The following is a 20633-nucleotide window of genomic DNA, read 5'->3' on the forward strand; positions in this document are numbered from 1 at the left end:
ACTCATACAGGACTGAAGTTTGTTGTCCTCATAAAGTGGCTACAATTCTAGTATATGGAGATGGTTTGGTTCTCTAGTAACTTACAAAGAACAATAGTCAACCATTTAAAAAATGCTACATATGGGCATAAACCGACAAGGTTCCGAGTTTCCTCAATTCCCAGTGCTTAGATAAAAGAGGCTCAAACTTTGCTGTCTTAGACATGTTTCTTCTCTTTTGTTTTTGCCTGTTTTGTCTATAAATTTGTCCACCGTCTCTTTTTATTTCTGCTTATGAAACTTTGGAGGAAGGGTAATGAATTTATCATAAATATGTTTCAACAGGTTTTACATGTCAAAGGAAACTGGAAAACTTCGTCTTTTGTTTTCATGAAAATGAGGGGGGAACGCCAAGAATCATTTTCGTTACTCATTAAGCTTTTTTACTGAAAAAAAAATAAATGACATAGTCTTGGCATTCTTCTGTGAAACTGAAGAATTTTGTGGTGATGACTTCAGTTGTCAGAGCATGACTAAACATTCTCACATAATTTTGAAAAATAAACACAACTTGTTTGGTTTGAACTGGTGTCTAATGGCTAAATGTTAACTTTCTAGAAATATCACTTCGCTGTTGTTTTTAATTTGTTACATTTCTTTGTACCTCAGCACACATAGCAGCAATGACCCAAAAATATATTTTTGCAGATCCAAGTGGTCTAGATGTCAAAAGTTCTGTTCTACAATCCATTTTTTCCTCCATCCCTTAGCTGGTGCTGGGCTCAACCTTTATGTGGAAAGGAAAACAAAATCAAATTATTGGATGAGAAGAATGTTGCTTTGCAAAAAAAGGGCATAATCCAAAGCATCACTCAATCCATTGATTTCAATGGGCTTTATATCAAATTTCAGTGCCAACAAGCACCGGGCTTATGAATTCCCTGCCAAATTGGTAGGGAGGTTTCAATTTAGGTTTTTCCCTCCATGCCTGGTTGTTGATTATGGATACTTAATCAGCCAGGTAAATGGAAAATAGAGAGCTATATTCAAGAAGTCTGATTCCACTCCCACACAATTCAAGATCCAGGCAAAACAACTCAGTGAATTTCCACTTTATGTGATAAACTATATTTTCATCTTTCCCAGAAAGAATAGAGTTAATGTCCTTTTTTTCTCAGCAGTTCATCAGTTGAATGGCATGATGCTATTTAAATTGTTAGGCCTATGATATGAAAAAAACTAGAAGCAATTGTTATAGCTTTGTGTTATAATGATTTCCATACATTGTCATCTATAGCAGCCAACTTATTAAAATAATTGTGCAACTGACTCTATCTAATTACCTTGCTCTTCATTCCCTTGATATGCATACAAGATGGCTTCTACTACACATGTTGAAAGAAGAGGAGCAACCAAAGATGTCTTTATATAGTCATAGCTATGAAAGGTGAGGCTGAATTATTTTCATTCTAATTTAAAAGCTCTAGAAATCCAAGTAAATGTCAAGTTATTTCCATATTAACTCAGCAAAGGAGAGAGAGTATTGTGTGTGTTTATGTAGTGTCACATTACAGAGAAAATAAAAATAAAAAAAAAGAGTTTGGAGTTGAGACACAGCCCTGATGATTATTTTAGATGGGATCTGAACTAGCTCATAGATCTTTTAGAGAGGGTTTTTTTTTTCATATCTCAAACCTTAATTATCCTGTAACTGATAGGATGCTAGCTAGCACAGCTCATAGGAAGATGGTCACTATTGTATTTTGTCTGCTCTATCACAATATCTAAAGACCCTCTGATAAATTACCTTTCTTTTTTTCCTTTGGTGCACAGTAAATAAGTATATTTTCAAAATACGATGGGAAAGAATGGACTGTTTATTAAATGGTTTTTGAATTGGTCCTGCCCATTAACCACAAGCATGTTATTTTCTACTCTTCATTTAGAAGAAATTGAGTGCTTCCATTTCATATAAAAAGTAGTAATAAATGTTGGCATGGCCACTCAACAACTGGGGTTTCCGATAATGGAACTACTACCTGGTAAAAGTTGCAATCTGAGTCTTGTCTTAGTTGTTCTAGGCACAAATTGTCATCTAAGCAAGTGGTATCAGGATTCAGGATCAGAGGTGGTATAGAGGGAGATAAAAACATTTAGAAAACTCCCAGGGGAAAATTAATGAGGATCAAACTGAGCCCTCAATAAAAGCAGATTAATTTATTTGACATAAAGCACATTACTGTCATTGTGGCCTCTTTACCTTCTTGTTGTGGCCCATGCTGTTGATTTTGCTGTGTGTTATGTGAAATGGAAACACTCAATTTCTTGTAACCAAATAGCTGAAAACAGACTAGTTGCACTGCTTGAACAAAGGGTAAATTTGATACTACAGTCCTCCAAGTTTGTGGATTTGCTTGAAGACAGTAGGCGTTGTCATCATACTGCTAGGAAAAATCTGTTATGTGGATTAAAGCAGGAGGAAAAATATTTTCAAATAGCAGGTCTCAATATACTAAAATACACTCACCTTTTAATGAGAAGGTGCACCTGCCAACCTGCCAAATACCTTTCTGGTATTTAAAAGGAGGGATCCAAGAAAAATATTAGTGCAAAGTAATTACATTATGGTAGGTTTTATTGTTTAGTGAAAATAAGACTTTTATAACATCTGTTTAATCATTCTGTATTTCTCATCAAAATCATTTCTCTGCATGGGAATTTTCTGCTAGCATGTCTCCCTGTTGCTAGTGCAGAAACCCATGGCTACACAGCAGGCTCATGGCTTGAAGGAAGGAAAGAGGCTGCTAGGAGATCAGATTATTTTAAGCTCTTCTTTCCCTTCAAAACTTCTTGTTTCTTTTTGTTATAAATTGAGGTGGGGCTTTTGCTACTGAGCACCAAACACCAAAGTAAGAGTTTCCTACTTAGTTAATGTTTTGTATGTTTTCTTTGGCTATAATCTCTTTCTGATTCTGCCACACCTGCAAGTAGCACATTGTTTTGGGGAAAAGGGTGTCAGAGGAGATGGGATGGCAACAAACAGGTTGTACTTGCAGGTGCTCTCACTGCAGGAACTCAGTGTACTGTCAAGCTATCTGTGGCACGTCAGGGAGAAAGGCAAGCATGGAACTTCAGGAGAAGCACCATGAAATATAAGGTATTAAATCATTTCTGCTAAGGAAATGGATGGCCATAGATTTATGGTTTTTAGTCAAGTGAATGCCATAAGTACTTTTTTCCTCAATATTCATCCAGCTACAGTTCAAAACTTGGAGAGAAGCCCAATCCAGATTCATCTTTTATACACACAAAAAAACCACCTTATTTTGTTTAGGCTGATGGTATGTTTGAAAACTGAAATGTATTCCTTCTTCTTGCAGTGCCTGAGTTTTGAATCTAGCTAGTGCACAATTTCAGATAGCAAACATCTTTTTCAGCATAGACCTTTTTTTACTCATTTTTTGTAATCACATAAATCATAAAAATTAGAGATAGTAAATACCTAGAAGTTCATCCCCCATCTCCTGCACTGCATTTTTTAGTGCTTTCCCAGCCTTGTTTTAATTGTGTCAAGATCCTTTCACTCTTCCTTGTGGAGACTCTAATACGCTAATATATTTCAGTGTCGAGATTTTTTTCTCAATGTTCTGCCTACAATTTCCCTTTCTACACTTTCCATTTGTTCTGTGATATATTCTTATATCATCTTAAAGTCCTTGCAACTGTGATTGTGAGGGAGGAAGAAAATTATCTCCAGTTACAAAGCTTTATTGTTGGAATTTTTTGGAAGGCTCAAATAAAAATAAACAAGTCAACAGTTAGATATCCTATATCAGGGCTACTCTACTTTGGAAGCCCCAGGGGCCACAGTGATACTCACAGAACATGCTGAGGGCCACAACTTAAGTATAGTTGCACATACATGCAAATATATATGCAAATATATGCAAATAGCTTCTTTCACACTGACAGGCATGAATAAAAAGATTAAGGGAAGACTACACAAAACACAGGCCCCATTTAAGGGTATGTCTACACTACCCCCCTAGTTCGAACTAGGGGGGTAATGTATGCATACTGAACTTGCTAATGAAGCCCAGGATTTGAATTTCCCGGGCTTCATTAGCATAAAGCCGGCGCCGCCATTTTTAAAAGCCGGCTAGTGCGAACCCCGTGCCGCGCGGCTACACGCGGCACGGACTAGATAGTTCGGATTAGGCTTCCCATGAGGCGTACAGATAGTTCGGATTAGAAGCCTAATCCGAACTATCTAGTCCGTGCCGCGTGTAGCCGCGCAGCACGGGGTTCGCACTAGCCGGCTTTTAAAAATGGCGGCGCCGGCTTTATGCTAATGAAGCCCGGGAAATTCAAATCCCGGGCTTCATTAGCAAGTTCGGTATGCATACATTACCCCCCTAGTTCAAACTACGGGGGTAGTGTAGACATACCCTAAGTTAGTTCTGCTCATATTAATAAAATGCAATATTTGCCCAATTTCCACCCATATGACAGCCTTTTAATGAGCAATGACAGTCCAGGAATTTATCTACTAAAACTCATATCAACAGAAGACCATTATATTGGCTACTTTTTTGTTTTGGCTCCTACCCGTGAGCTACGTGTTGAGCCCTGCGTCAATCCAAACTGAACCGTGGGCCGCAGACAAATAGGCCCTTGCTTCAACAAACATTTTTACGTGAGAGCTCCATATGAACCCAGCCAATGGCTGAACCCGCACATCTCTGGCTATCTGAGTAATGCCCCTATCCTAGCCATGGCCACTTACTTTTCAGGAATTATTAACTGTCTCTGGGCTATCCTCTAGTAGAGAGAAGATAATGAATCTTGAATGGACTTTGTGTGAATAATTTTAAGGACACAATATTAGTCCGTTATGTGCTCGATTCTCTATGCAAAGCATTCAATGGGATGCAAGTCAATAAATAAATTGGGGTAGCTTCATGCTAGTCTCCATCTTGTGGGACAAGATGGCTATAGATTGCATGTAACCCATGATATTCTCTAGTGTGAACTTTTTCAAGGAGGAATCATCCAGATATACTGGCTTAAAATAATGCAGATCTAATTTCTGTATCCAGGCAGGGAGAAACACAGGAATTTGCTTTCACAAAAATGAGAGGCTTATAGATAATAAGACAGAGATATTTAAGTACAGTAACTCCAATTAAAGGGAATCAATGTCATAGTTGAAAAATAGAAGCCTGAGCAGTTCCAGAAATGGAGACCTTTGCCTAACAATCATTTGGTTGTATATGACCCAAGGCAGTATGATAGAAAGTCATTGTCTAACATTTGGTGCTGCTTAATGATTTTCAGTTGCTTTATGGGATATGAAACAGTGGTCAAAGGGATGAGTTTCCATGTTTAAAAACAAGAAAGCTATATTATCGTAACTGCTGTTCACAAAGCAGTCTCAGCACAGAGGCCCAAGTCTCTTTAGATACAGAACAAAATTTTTTAGTGGGATCGTTTGAACTTATCCCATTCCAAATGCATTTGCATGAATAAAAAGTCTAAGTGGTTTCTCCCCAGTATTCATTACTTTGCATGTACTTACATTAGACGTAATCTCCCAACATGTTTTCCAAACACACACATGATAGAAATCCTTTACAGTTAAAAATATATAATATAGTCCTTTTCACATACTGTTACAACAGGGACAAAATTCATTAAATGAGGATTTGGGCAATTGAGAAAAAACTGTTCAATGTTCTACACATCACATTATATGAATCTGAACAAATGCCTGAGTTTAAATTACAACAGTTTCTTTCTTTGGGTTTTTTTGGAAGGATTTTGGAAATCTCAGTGCTCCAGATACTGGACCTGACTTTGTTCCCTTTTCCACTGCTCCAATATAGGTAGAATCCCAGAGCAGCATAAGTCTCATTTGCAGGATGATTATATTTCCATATACTCAATATGGAACACATGGTAAAGTGAGTTCAATGGAAATAATCAGAACTATGCTGTGCAAATGTTCAAACTAAGATCAAATTGACGGGGTCTTTGTTAAAAAGAGATACTGTATAGTTGGATTCTTTTTATTTACCTTCTTATCTTTAAGGCTTAAATTGACATGGGGAAAGATGACATACACTTTTGTGCACCTCTCTTTCACACGGGTGAGAGGTGGGTGGTAACTGACTAACCCAACCCATTCTGCCCAGCACATCTTGTATGCCTGATTCGAGCCCTTGGATGTACACGCTTCTCCTGTTACCTGACACCACATTTTCCTGAGGCAATACATGGACCAGAGGGTCTTGGGGTTTCCTGGGATACCGGCCCAGACAATCAGTGCAAGTAGGAAGGAACCTGCTAGTCATATTGTTGAATTGGCACTCTGACTAGCGGTTGGTTCTTTCTACTGTGCTAGGAGTGGAAAATTCCCCACTGGGCAGGGTACAGAGGAGCAGTAGGGTTGGGTGGAGCTGAAGGGGGCAAACAAGGGACAACAGTGAGAAGGGAAGCATTTAAAGGGCTGATAGGTGAGCAGCAGACGCAACACATGATACTGAGATGATACTAAGCTGGGAGGGGGTTGCAAGTGCTTTGGAGGTTAGGGTCATAATTCAAAATGATCAGGACAAACTGCAGAAATGGTCTGAGGTAAAATAGGATGAAGTTTAATAAGGACAAATGCATCGTATTCCACTTAGGAAGGAACAATCCATTTCACGCATACAGAATAGGCAGTGATTGTCTAGGAAGGAGTACTGCAGAAAAGGATCTAGGGGTTATAGTCTGCCACAAGCTAAGTCTGGGTCAACAGTATGACACTGTTGCAAAAAAAGCAAATATGATTCTGGGATGCAGTAGTGTTGTGAGCAAGACATGCATAGTCATTCTTCCGCTCTACTCTGTGCTGATTAGACCTCAGTTGGAATACTGTGTCCAGTTCTGGGCACCACATTTTGAGAAAGTTGTGGAGGAATTGGAGAAGGTCCAGAGAAGAGCAACAAACACGATTAAAGATGACCTATGAGGGAAGACTGAAAGAACTAGGCTTGTACAGTTTGGAAAAGAGAAGACCGGGGGGGGGGGGTGGAGGGGCATGATAGTGATTTTCAAGTATCTAAAAGGGTTTTATAAGGAGGGGAAAATTGTTCTCCTTGGCCTCTGTGGATAGGACAAGAAGCAATGGGTTTAAATTGCTTAAATTAAAGCAAGGGAGGTTTAGGTTGGACATCAGGAAAAACTTCATGCCTGTCAGGGTGGTTAAACACCGAAATAAATTGACTAGGGTGGTGGTAGAATCTCCATCACTGGAGATATTTAAGAGCAGGTTAGACAGACACGTGTCAGGGATGATCTAGGCAGCATTTAATCTTGCCATGAGGGCAGAGGACTGGACTCGATGACCTCTAAAGGTCCCTTCCAGTTCTAGTGTTCTACAATTCTATGATTCTAAGAAACATACAAGCATCAGTGAGTCACAAATATATCTTATATTATCTCCCAGTGTTTTACAGCCAGCCTATGTCTACACTACAAGGCTACATCTACACTGGCTACATCTACACTGGCACCTGGAACAGTTTTCCTTTATAAGTATTTCTGGAAAAAGCACGTCTACATTGGCAGGATGCTTTTCCAGAAAAGCACTTTTTCCGGAAAAGCGCCCGTGGCCAATGTAGATGCGCTTTTCAGCAAAAAAGCCCTGATCGTCATTTTCGCGATCGGGGCTTTTTTGCGAAAAGACTACTGTGTTGTCTACACTGGCCCTTTTCCGGAACAGTTTTTCCGGAAAAGGACTTTTGCCCAAATGGGAGCAGCATAGTTTTTCCAGAAAAACACTGACAATTTTACAGTAGATCGTCATTGCTTTTCCGGAAAAGCAAGCGGCCAGTGTAGACAGCTGGCAAGTTATTCCGGAAAATCAGCTGCTTTTCCGGAATAAGTGGCCCAGTGTAGACACAGCCCAAGGTTTTTGCAGCAGAGTATTCTAATGATGGACTCATCAGCATAATTTGTGATGTCATAGGCATATTTTCTGCTGATGCTTTTTGTGCGAGTTTAGCCACTTTCATTTTGCACAAAAAAACCCTTTTCCGCAAGATCCTTATGCCTCTCCCATCATTAGCATACTCTCTGCCACAAAAACTTGCAATGTAGACAAAGCCCCAGAGGTCAGCATTGGCAATATGACCATTCTATTATTGAATAAAGCCATTTTAGTCATCAAATTATCAGACCTAACATCATTTTGGTATGAGGCCAGTGCCTGCATGGGCCGGATATGGTGAGTGGGATGATGTGCATAAAAGAGAAAAATATACCGAGTGACTGGTAGCCCTTCACCAACAACTGTCACTGGTATATCTCCAGTATGATTAGCACATATTGCAAGCATGAGGCAAGCGATCCATTACATACTGAAAATACACCACAGGCAGGCAACATTAATTATCTGTGTTCTTTTTATTCCTTTGTGGCAGCTGCACAATTATTTCTGAGGCATAGCAACAACACATGGGAGATACTTTTATTGGTTTTCTAATAGAAATAACACAAATATCAGTCTAAATCACTTCGGCCATAAATGGCTCCCAATATATTTTAAAGAAAGAAGAGATTTCAGTTATAGTGGCATTTTTTGGTTTTACTGCAATAATGAACAACATTTCAAGCAAATCTAAGCGGACTGGAAAAGTGCACTAAGCTCCAAACAGAGGAAAAAGAGGTCCAAATATCTTAGTTTCTACTTATCCATTTGCCACATTTCCCTCTCCCCCCACCCCAAAACAAAGGGGAGGAGGAAGGATCTAGTAAATGAGATAACTCCATAACACTCTGCAATGGACTACCTAAAGTAAACTATCTTGTTTTGGATCAGGTATTTGGATTTCAACAAAAATGTAGTTTTTGGCAGAAAGATACTTTTTAAGGTATTTTTCCCATTAAAAGCAGAACAAAATGTTTGGGAATATGGATGGCACCTGTTCTAGATGGGGTTACTCTCCCCCTGAAAGAACACGTATGTAGCTTGGGAGTCCTCCTGGACCCTTTTTTAACATTTGAAAACCAGATTTTTTCAGTGGTCAGGAGTGCTTTTGGGCAGCTTCATCTGATCCTCCAACTGCGACCCTTCCTGAACAAGCATGACTTGGCCACAGTGATCCATACTCTTGTTACATCTAGACTGGATTACTGTAATGCACTTTATGTGGGGCTGCCTCTAAAGAGCCTTCAGAAACTTCAACTGGTCCAGAATGCAGCTGCTCGAGTCTTAACTAATACTCGTTATATGGAGCACATTATGCCAGTGCTTCAGCAGCTACACTGGCTTCCAGTATGTTTCTGGGCACAAGTTAAGGTTTTAGTTATGAAAGCCTTAAATGGGTTGCGTCCGGGGTATCTGAAGGACCGTCTTCTCCCATATGGACCTGCCCGGGGATTGAGGTCAGCTGGGGAGGCTTTGCTTCGTGTTCCCTCACTTGTAGAGATAAGATTAACATCTTCACAGAACAGGGCCTTCTCAGCTTTTGCTCCCAGGCTGTGGAATTCTCTTCCTTGGGATATTCGCATGATGCCAACGTTAGCATTGTTTCAGCATCAAGCTAAAGCCACCCTTTTTACTCTTGCTTTTATTAACGTTTGAGTCTGTATGTGTATGTTCCTCTTCTTGGTATGTTTTTAGTAGGTTTCATGTCCCTTTGGGATCTTGTATTTTAAATTTTTATATATCTTTGTATTGTGTTTAAAATTTTTGTAAGCCACCTCAAATATTTTAAATAGAGAGGCGGGTTCAAAAGATTTAAATAAATAAATAAATACCCCTCCCCCCCCCAAAAAGACTATCCCATATATGAAGCCCTCTAGTATGTTCTTGAAGGGAGAAGGGACTCTCTGATCCAGTGGGCATGATACCATTACTTACTGTGGTATCCCATGACAGAGGCTCCTCTGTTTCTATTGTCAGACTGGAGCAGAAGCACATATAATTTGGACAAGATTGCTGAATGTCTTTACAGCAGATTCCATCCCTAACTTTGGCTGTGGATGCTTTCCGCAGCAACTCTTTGGGGGTATAGATTGGATAAAAGTTGTTAGGGCCTGCTGAAGAAAAATATAAAGCTGGTAGTCCCCTCAGGTTTACTTCCTTGGGGAATTTACACAGGTAGAAATAGTTGACAACTCTCTGTTCAAAATTTTGTGTTTTTTTCTGTTATTAAACTTGTGTATTTAAAATAAAATGATTCTTTGTTTGACACATACCCACGTAAGTCAATGTTGAAACACAGTGGCTATAACTAGGTAGAAATATTTGCTTAGTACAAGTAACATTTAGGAAGAAAGTGCTACTGTAAGTCAAGGTAGCAAATAAACATTGTTTGAGAAATGCATCTCAAAGAGAAATATTACTGGAAACCATTGTCAAAATGCTATTTCAAAGCCTCCCTGGTTCAAATACCCTTCCTCTGCATTTAAGTCAACTTAAGTCAACTTAAATCGGTAGTGCAGACATGGGCATAGTGAGAGAGATTTTTTCCTTATTCAAGGAAATGTAAATGCTTGTGTAAATAAATCTGTCATGTTCAACGATCATAGTGTTTTTATGTTTTCTGGCATAGATATCAAAAGAAAGAAGAAAAGTTGATCAAAGCATTTTAGTCATGAAGGGAGAGAAATGAATATACTTTGCTATATATATTACATTAACTCAAGAAGATTGTAGGTAGGGTTCTTATTAATGAAGGAAATGTAGCAGCTTGTATGACAAAAACAAACATGACTCCTTCTGATACCTTATTCATTTAATATTGCTCCAGGAAAGTAAGAAGCTAAAAATATGTAAGTAACTAAATGGTGCTTCAAGTCTTTATATCATGGATGACAAATGATATGCTAGTGGATCAAATACAGATTTTTCTCTAAAATACATTCAGTGGCAACTTTTTCTACATAACTGCAGTTTGAGAACAAAAATAATGACGGCTCAAGGTTAGCAGAAAACATGCTTAAATACTTACGTAGTACAAAATGGCTATTCACAGACTTTCATCTGAGCCTCTGCTTTGCTAGATTGGAGCCATAATATGGATTATACATTTGGGGGACCACGGACAAGAAAAAACGGTTACTTAGTCTATGAAGGATAATGGAAGTACTGGTACAAGTAAATGTCATGGGGATGTGCCTTGGGTTTGCACTTTAAATTGGTCTAAATATACACAATATTTGCCCTTCTATAGCATCTTCTGTTTCATGAAAATCAGAAATTTCTTTGCAAAAAAAGTTAATGACTGGGTTTCAAAAGTGCTGAGCACTCAAGTTAATAAAAGCAGCAGGTTCTGAGCACCTTTGAAAGTCCAGCCTTAAAAAAATTAAACAAATTTAGAAGCTGTACTTAGACTCCAGGCATGCTATGAGTCCACTCTTGATATCACTAAAGTTTAATCAACCTTTAATGCTCTAACCTTTAAAGTCCTCTGAACTTAACTTCTAATATTACACTTTTGCTCTTTTCTATGGAGGAAACTATTGCACAGGGACACTAATATATGGCTACTGAACTCATTTATAATTGTATCAAATGTACTGCAGATACTGGCATTATCCACACAAACCACAATCTTTACAAGTATACAATTTGTCCACAAAATTTTACTCAGTGCAGAAATAGAGCTTTTGATGTGTCCAGGAGATAATTATTCTAATTTTCTTGCTGAACACTGGAAAAGAAAATAGCTACATTTAAATTATATATATTACAAATAAAAGTAGATATTTCCTAGGGTTGGGCTTTAGGTTTTTTTTTAAAACTTCATAATATTATCTTCGATCTATGGTTTTGCAAGCTGCTAGTCTATAATATGAATTAATGCATTTTGATATAGTTTTTTTAGGTGAATTTAAACACTATGGAGGCAATTATGTGGCTGCTTAAGCAAAATCAGTTAGGTAAAAATGTAAGACTTTACAATGATAACTAAAGGAATCAAAGTAAACAAGCAATTCTACATTAAGTGAAAAAAATATTAGATAATGGAAATCAAACACTGAAATGTCAGATATTTAATAACTATCTTTTATTGATTTTCAATGTGAAAGAGACACGAATAAAAGTGCAGGAAGATTTCATAATGACATAAGTCAGAAGACATAATTAGACCAACCATGCCATCTGTACAAAAGCAAAGCTCCCATTAACTTTAATTTTGAAAAGAAAAGATAGCCTTGAGGTACATGGAATCAAGATTAAATAAAATTCACTGTAGGATTCTTTAAGAAATAGCAGGAGAAATGTGAAGACAGAAAAATAGTCAAGAGAAATAGAAAATACATAATAACAATTTCCAAAGACAGAATTCTACAAGTTTTACTTCTGTAATATAAAATAATTCAGTAAATAATTAGGAAACAATAAGCATCGACTGTAGGTGAAAATAAATGAACAATAATGAGCAAGAGTTTCCAAATAACAGAAAATGCTGCTTAGCAATAACTAAGATGGAAGCATGGGAAAGCGGTGAATTAATTGTTATTATTAGCTATTATCTAAGTCTTCGAAATGATCCCATATGACATTCTCCTTGACAGTATTAGACATCTATAATCTTAAATGGGCAGCACAGTAAGTCTAGAGAATTGACTCACAGAGGGAAAAAAGGGCAAATCATTCTGGAGGAAGGGGGTATAATATCTATTTACATCCAAGAGAAATTCACCCAAAAATGACTTTGATAGAAAGGTGAAGGGTAATTTTAGAGCTGAATTTGGTCCAGAGAGTTACAATAATAAATATAAATCATCCAATGACGTTCCCAACAACTTCTCTTCAGGGGATTTCATGACTAACTGGGTACTCATCTGGGTCTCAGCACACTTGGCCTGTGGCTCTGAGTGCTTCTGGGCATAATCCTACAACACACATCCTCTCTTCTATGCTGTAAGTTAAACTAAGATGGTTAACTCCCTTTTAAACTATGGTTCCAGTTGGAGCATGTCCAAAGGGGCAAGCTGGCTTCTTCAACTAACTGTATAGGGTAAACCCCTTGTTTCCCACCATAGGGCAAGTATACCTCATAACACACTGCCTTAAAAAAATTAGTAGTCATAGACTACTAGAAAAAACCTGAGTGAATAACAGACATCCCCACACATTGTACCCTAGAGAATTGTGAGAAGTTCTGATGTAGGGTATACTCAAAAAAGGCTTGGATCCTTGCTTCCAATGGATGTGTTCATAATTAGCAGATCAAACAAAAAATGTTTCCACTTAGCCAGGTAAGTGAACCATATTAATTGCTTCCTACTATGACTAGGATCACTTGAATTAAAGAACACGCCTGTGTCTACACTGGGCCACTTATTCCGGAAAAGCAGCTGCTTTTCTGGAATAACTTGCCAGCTATCTACACTGGCCGCTTGGTTTTCCGGAAAAGCAATGACGATCTACTGTAAAATTGTCAGTGTTTTTCCGGAAAAACTATGCTGCTCCCGTTCAGGCAAAAGTCCTTTTCCAGAAAAAACTGTGTAGACAGCACAGTAGTCTTTTCCGCAAAAAAGCCCTGATCACGAAAATGACGATTGGGGCTTTTTTGCGGAAAAGCGCGTCTACATTGGCCACGGACGCTTTTCCGGAAAAAGTGCTTTTCCGGAAAAGCATCCTGTCAATGTAGACATGCTTTTTCCGGAAATACTTATAATGGAAAACTGTTCCATTTTAAGCATTTCCAGAAAAGGGTGCCAGTGTAGACGTAGCCCATGTGTTTAGCCATTCACAAGCCATATCATGAGGTGGAAACTCCCCAGTTCTTGATGTAATATTCAGTCATGCTACTGTGAGGATAAGTCTCAAAGAAGCATGGGCTGAGGTAGTTTAACTGGGAAGGTCCAAAATAAATCAAAGAAACCCAACCCACAGCACTGTCTGCACCAGGCCAGATCTATTTGGATTAATCTGACATGGTCTAATTTCATTTTATGATTGAGTTGAAGAATGAGAGCTATCAGGGAAATGCATGTATTAAATCCAATTTCCTCTCCAACATGAAGGCATTGATGAGTAAATCCAATCTCTGGCTAATCAGCGAACAAAACTGGTGACACTCTTTGTTATTTTTCATTGTGACTAGTTCAAATGAAGAGCTCCCCCATACCTAAAGTATGGACCTTAGCACACTTCACTGAGAGACCACTCATAGGGCAATTAGATATTGAAGAAGTTGGCTTATTAATTCTAGGCTCCAAGTGTGCAACTACAATTAATATGTAGCTTGATGAATTTGTTCAAAGCCCAAAGGTCCTACACAGGTCTTAGCCCCCCATTTAACTTTGAGACCAAGAAACACAGGGAGTATATATCCCACCCTTGAAACTGAAGAGGAACTTCCTCTACAGTGTCCAGGAAAACTGACCCCAAATTTCTCAAAGGAGTATGAAGCTGGGTCTCTGAAATGGGGCAAAACAGGAAGGATGGAGCAGTATTTGATCAAATATCCAAGTTACACCATATCTGTGCAAGATTATTCCACTGCTAAAAGAGCAGCAGAAGGAATGAGAAGACTGCTGCTAGTTATAAAGTCAAAGAATATGTCTACACTTGCCCCCTACTTCGAAGTAGGGAGGCAAATGAAGGTGACTGAAGTTGCAAATCAAGCATGGAATTTAAATATCCCATGCTTGATTAGCATAGTCGCGTCCGGTCGCCATGTTGGAAATTGACTAGCCCAAATTAACTCGCCTTGTGTAGATGCAGTACTCCAAGGGAAAACTCCGTATTTCAAATTAACTGTATTCCTCATTGCAATAAGGATTTGCAACTTCAGTCGCCTTCATTTGCCTCCCTACTTTGAAGTAGGGGGCAAGTGTAGACATACCCTTTGACTTTATAACTAGCAGCGTTTGACTTTATAACTAGTCTTCTCATTCCTTCTGCTGCTCTTTTAGAAGTGCAATAATCTTGTACAGATATGGTGTAACTTGGATATTTGATCAAATACTGCTCCATCCTTCCTGTTTTGTCCCATTTCAGAGACATACCTCATTGCAATGAGGAGTACAGTTAATTCGATGTACGGGGTTTTCCCTCGGAGTACCGTGTCTACCCATGGCAAGTTAATTCGGTCTAGTCAATTTCCAACATGGCGACCGGGTGCGACTATGGTAATCAATCCCGCACTTGATTTGCAACTTTGCAATTGATTTGCAATCAATTAAATCCCGCATTTGTTTTGCAACTTTGATTGCCTTCATTTGCCTCTGTACTTCGAAGTGGGGGCAAGTGTAGACGGATCCAAAAGGAGTTGTTACCCCACAGCAGCTTGAGCATGAGATGAATGGTTAGACCTGGAGCAAGATAACCTCATTTTCCTTGGTTTCTGTCCCTCCCTGGGACACCTGTTGCCTCAGAGTGCAAAAGGCTGTCTCTGGTACTGGTGAGAATACTGCAGCGGGGGCTTATATTGGTTGTTTCTGGTGGCTGAAGTGTACATTCCCAGGAAGTGGAGGACAGCACATGAGTCTTTAACTGAGCACAGCACCTTGTCAGTTTTATCTAAAAAATGAAGATTGTCCATCAAAGGCAAAGTCCTCAATGAACTAAGGACTATCCAGTCCTATAATGGGGTTACATAACCTGGATGCACTTTCCATTACCAATTCAGAGGCTGTAGCCCTGCAGGAAGCATCTGCAAAATTGGGAGCAGACTGGAGCAAGATCTCTGCAATCAGCTGACCCTCTGGTAAGATTTCCAGAAAACACAAAAGAGAATTGAAACATTGCCTCCAAGTTGGGAAGACATACCTCAATAGAAGAGTTTGTTGGTTCACTATTCTCATCTGGTGCAAGGCGGTAGAACTAATTTGGAGTCAGTTTAAATGTTTCCTGCTCTGATCTCTTTTAGTGGCTGTGACAACAAGGGAATTAGCACTGGATGCTTTCAAGGCCTGAGAGGTATTAGGGATGTAGGGAGACAGCCAGGGAAAGAGAAAGCAGAAAGTCCACACCCCCTTGTCAATGATGAGTGGCCATTTCAGATTTCAATTTGCCCTCGAGGAAGGGGCTAAATGATGGCTGGCAGTGGGTCACTGAGCCAAGATGGGTATAGGAAGTTGGGATTCCCTGGGAGGTGAGGAATCCAGAATGTGGGGCCATTGCCATGAGGGAGGAAGCACCATGGGCTAGGAGGGACACGGATTCTGATGGGTGGTGGAGACACTAACAGGAGGCAGGTAATGGCCAGGAAAAGGCCAGCAGAAGGCACTCCAAGGCCAAAGAAGAACTAATTCACAGCCTGACCAGCAAGAGGTGTCAGGGTGGTGAGTCACTGCCAGCTACAATGGGAATTAAAAAAACACCTCTCATATACTTGTGATGATACTTGGTGTTATTTGTCCATAAGTTTAACTGTTAGGGATAGTGACACTAAGGTAAGCCACAATGCTTTTCCTGGTTACAATGGGGTATCATTAATTGGAAGGGCAGCCCTTCCCATTATGTTGGCTGAAGGATGTCGAACAGTTTGTTCATGTTCTCGTGTGTCATGTTTTTATGCGTCAGTTCAGTTTGTTCATGTTCTCTGTACTTTCTCCTAAGTAACTCCTGATAGAACTTAAAATCCTCAGAGTGGGGAAGATGAACACAAGAGGCACTGAGTTATCCAGGGCATACGAGGACAGAACTTCTAGAACTGATGGTATTTCTAGAAACAAAGTTTGATCATCCAGCAAAAAGTTCCTCCAACAAAGATAATTCAAAAGGATTCAGGTGGATGGAGGATTATGGGCTTTCTTTCCATCTAGTAGAAAAAGAGAAGAGCTGGAGAATTCTGAATCAGAATGGGAGGAGTCTTCAGAGACAGTGTGCATTGCTGGATAATCCAAACTGTCGATAGTCCAGACAAGTGAGAAACAGTGTCAGTACCAGAAGTAGAACCACAATACTGTAAAAACATCCCAAGACATTAAAGGCCTCAGAGAGGCATTAATTACCAGGTGGGCATCCACTATCAGTGTTAAAGAATATGATGAAGTCAATATTCACTCTGAGGCATTCCTTGTTATTGAGGTTGTTGGCACCAAGTTTGAGGATGTAGAATTAATGAAAGATGAGGGGCATATAGATACCAACCTAGCAGGTAACTGGGACCATCATGTCACCTACTTCTTTTTTTGGGGGGGTGCAAAATAGTCAATGAAGAATTAAAGAGAGACCCAGAGTAGCTAAAGGCACTGATGTTACTATGATCTCCTGAGATAATGGAGGGTGTGTCTAGACTACATGCCTCCTTCGACGGAGGCATGTAGATTAGCCAGATTGGAAGAGGGAAATGAAGCCGCGATTAAAATAATCGCGGCTTCATTTAAATTTAAATGGCTGCCCCGATCTGCCGATCAGCTTTTTGTCGGCAGATCGGGGCAGTCTGGACGCGATGCGCCGACAAAGAAGCCTTTCTTCATCGGCACAGGTAAACCTGGTTTCACGAGGCTTACCTGTGCCGATGAAGAAAGGCTTCTTTGTCAGTGAGTTGCGTCCAGACTGCCCCGATCTGCCGACAAACAGCTGATCGGCAGATCGGGGCAGCCATTTAAATTTAAATGAAGCCGCGATTATTTTAATCGCGGCTTCATTTCCCTCTTCCGATCTGGCTAATCTACATGCCTCCGTCGAAGGAGGCATGTAGTCTAGACACACCCGGAGAGGCCACAGACAGACAGAGCAAGGCTTGCAGGATTGTTGATACATAAAGTGGAAGTGCTGTAGCTGTGTCCATAGACTCAACAGTCATTCAACTGACAGTTCTATAGTCAATGGGATGGCACCTAGATTCTCCTACTTTGGTATCTGGAAGCAGCGCCAGGCCACAACATTTTGGCACTTGAGGTAGGGAGCTCAAATGACACCTCGATGCCCTCTCACTTGGGCCAAAACTTTGAAAGGTTTCAATTCTGCCTTCTTCCTATTCTACTCCTCTCATGGTACAAGCGGTGAGGAGTCCTGTGGCACCTTATAGACTAACTGAAGACCCACTACTGCATGCTTATGCTCCAACACTTCAGTTAGTCTATAAGGTGCCACAGGACTCCTCGTCGCTTTTGCAGATTCAGACTAACACGGCTACCCCTCTGATACTCTCATGGACAGTGCATCTAGAGCAGAGAGAATACATAGGCACCAGCAGAAGACACAATTTTCTACACTCTGGGTTCTAGTGGGGGCCCCCCCACAGTCTGGCACCTGAGGCAGCCACCTCAGTTTGCCTCATGGTAAGGCCAGCCCTGTCTGGAAGAAACGGGTCTTGTAAATGTCGTGAGCCTATTTTTGATGCGAGGAGAATGATTCTCTCTTTGATTTCCAACTTCAATTTGTTTTACACATTGTTTTATGAAGGATGAACTGAGGATTGACCCTTTCCCTGTCTCAAGGCAGGATCAGAGTGCAGGGGTCTATCTGCTACTACCTTGGAGATACAGAACACCTAAGGGTGGCTGGCCTCATGATCCAAAGAGGGTCCAGTACAAAAGCAAGCCTGGTAGCATATTCAATCAGATGCTGCTTCATATGAAGAAACCTGCCTTCTCTTTTTTAAAAGAATAAGGAATAGGACATGTTCCTTTAATACATACACAGTAAACAGCATATTGTGGGGAGGTCACTGCTGGGGACCAAGACCCCACATGAAAGGCAATGTTTGAAATCTGGAGAATGCTGCATAACCTAAACTGATGAGCACTGCAAAACTAAACAGGAATTAGCTGCTATTAACTATTCACACTAGTAAAGTCTTAGTGACAAATCATGACACAGAAAATAAAACCATGAGGAGAAAAGCTCAGAAAGGGAATTCTGACTTAGGCCACTGATGGTAAAAAGGATTGAAAAAGGTCAAGTCAGTCTTAAGAAAGGTCATAAGGAAACATAAGGTGCATGCACCATCCTGAGAAGTACTACTATGGGGAAAATGTCTCCAGTTTTTGTGTGCTTTGCATGAACATACCTAATCGTAATACACACCTTCAATCAAAAAAGAACCTGTGTTTGCAACTTTCATTTGCATTCCAAATGTCTTTTTGATTCAATCAAATTTGTAACATTTGTAATTCCCCATTCAGAAATATTCATGCAAGTGGTTTTGTTCACACAAAGGCTGGTGAGCGGCTCGTCTCTGTGGCCCCGATCAAGCAACATACTTCAATTTACACTTACTTTTCAGCCTCTGAGTAACTGGTAAGGCAAAGAAGAAAAATGAATCTTTCAGCTCTGTAATTGAACACAATAAGCAATACAAAAGCATTATTTGTGTGGGTTGTTTGCAGAATCTGTTCCATTTGTCAATCTGTAGAATCTGTTCCATTTATCAACTCACGTGGGTTGATAAATGGAAAAGATTCTACTAAATACTCATGTGCTGGAAGTACCTTAGAGGATAGGAGCTTACATAAAAGTTTGAATGGGAAAAAAAGCAATTTCTTGGTAAATAAAGAGTATTAGTTAGTGTCATAATGCTTGAGGTCAATTGATGGTACAACTCACTAAACATTGCCTTGCAGGATTAAGGTCTCTGGTGCAGATCAATGGATAATATAAACTGGCATAGATCTATTGATTCCGAGAATGCATTAACTACAATTACGCTATAACATTTTAAACCTTATTAGGGTCTGCCCATTTATTAATTTTCATATTTGACTAAGAAGGAATTTTTAAATAAATATGAATGTTCCCAAGTCCCTCATTTAAAATATTCTCATTGCAAACATTTAGAGTTACTACTCAGGATGGCCACCAAGAGGCATAAAGCAAGGAGGCAAGAGAGAAAGATGGCCTCTGGCATTCCTGGACAATCACATCTGATCTTCTGAATTTAAGAAGGTCTAAGGACTCCAAGTTGAACCTCTCTAGTCCGGCACCATGAGGACCTGTTGCCGAACCAGAGAATTTGCTGAACCACAGGAGATCAATATTGACTAACAGCATTACCAACACTTACACTGCTTACCTAAATGACAACACAGAACACTCAGAGCTAGGACTGCTGGGTGTGAACAAACTTTAGGAGACTATGGGAAACTTGGCCACACCCATGATTAGTGGACAACTGGCTAACTAAAATCATGCCGTACTGCAGATGTTGCTGGACCAGAGTGCGCCGAACTAGAGAGGTTCAACCTGTAGTAGGCCAAAAGGCTTAAAAGGGCAGTAGGCTGATGTTTCAGCAGTCTAACCTGTTCTTCATAAGGCTGAGAAGTTCAAAGCTCCCATGGAGGCAGGGGTGTTGTCTTGCTGATCAAGCAGCTAAACAGAGCTGCGCCATGCTTGAAATGGAGAAGCTTCCAGAGCAGATAATAAAAAGCAAGATAAAGAAAGTATAAGTGGCTAGGCAGAGGGAGGAGTGAGGGATTGGATGAGTGGGTAATTGGGAGGGAGAGTCAGAGGGGAGGACGGTTTGGAGAATCCTTGTGCATGGGAGAGAGAAGTAGAAACTCAGCATTCTCCAACCTCCTATGAAGGTGGAGGTAAAGGGATGGCTGCATGGGGTAGTAGGGGAAAGAGGAAGTGGGTGAGTGTTGGCATTGGGGTGAGGTGGAGGTAGTTTGTTTGTGCTGAGAGATGGGGGAGGTGTAGATAATTTGTTTGTGCTTTAGCTGGGAATTAGGACAGGATATACTGCTATTTTGAG

This window comes from Pelodiscus sinensis, chromosome 1 (genome assembly GCF_049634645.1).
Source record: "Pelodiscus sinensis isolate JC-2024 chromosome 1, ASM4963464v1, whole genome shotgun sequence".
Taxonomy (NCBI): domain Eukaryota; kingdom Metazoa; phylum Chordata; order Testudines; family Trionychidae; genus Pelodiscus; species Pelodiscus sinensis.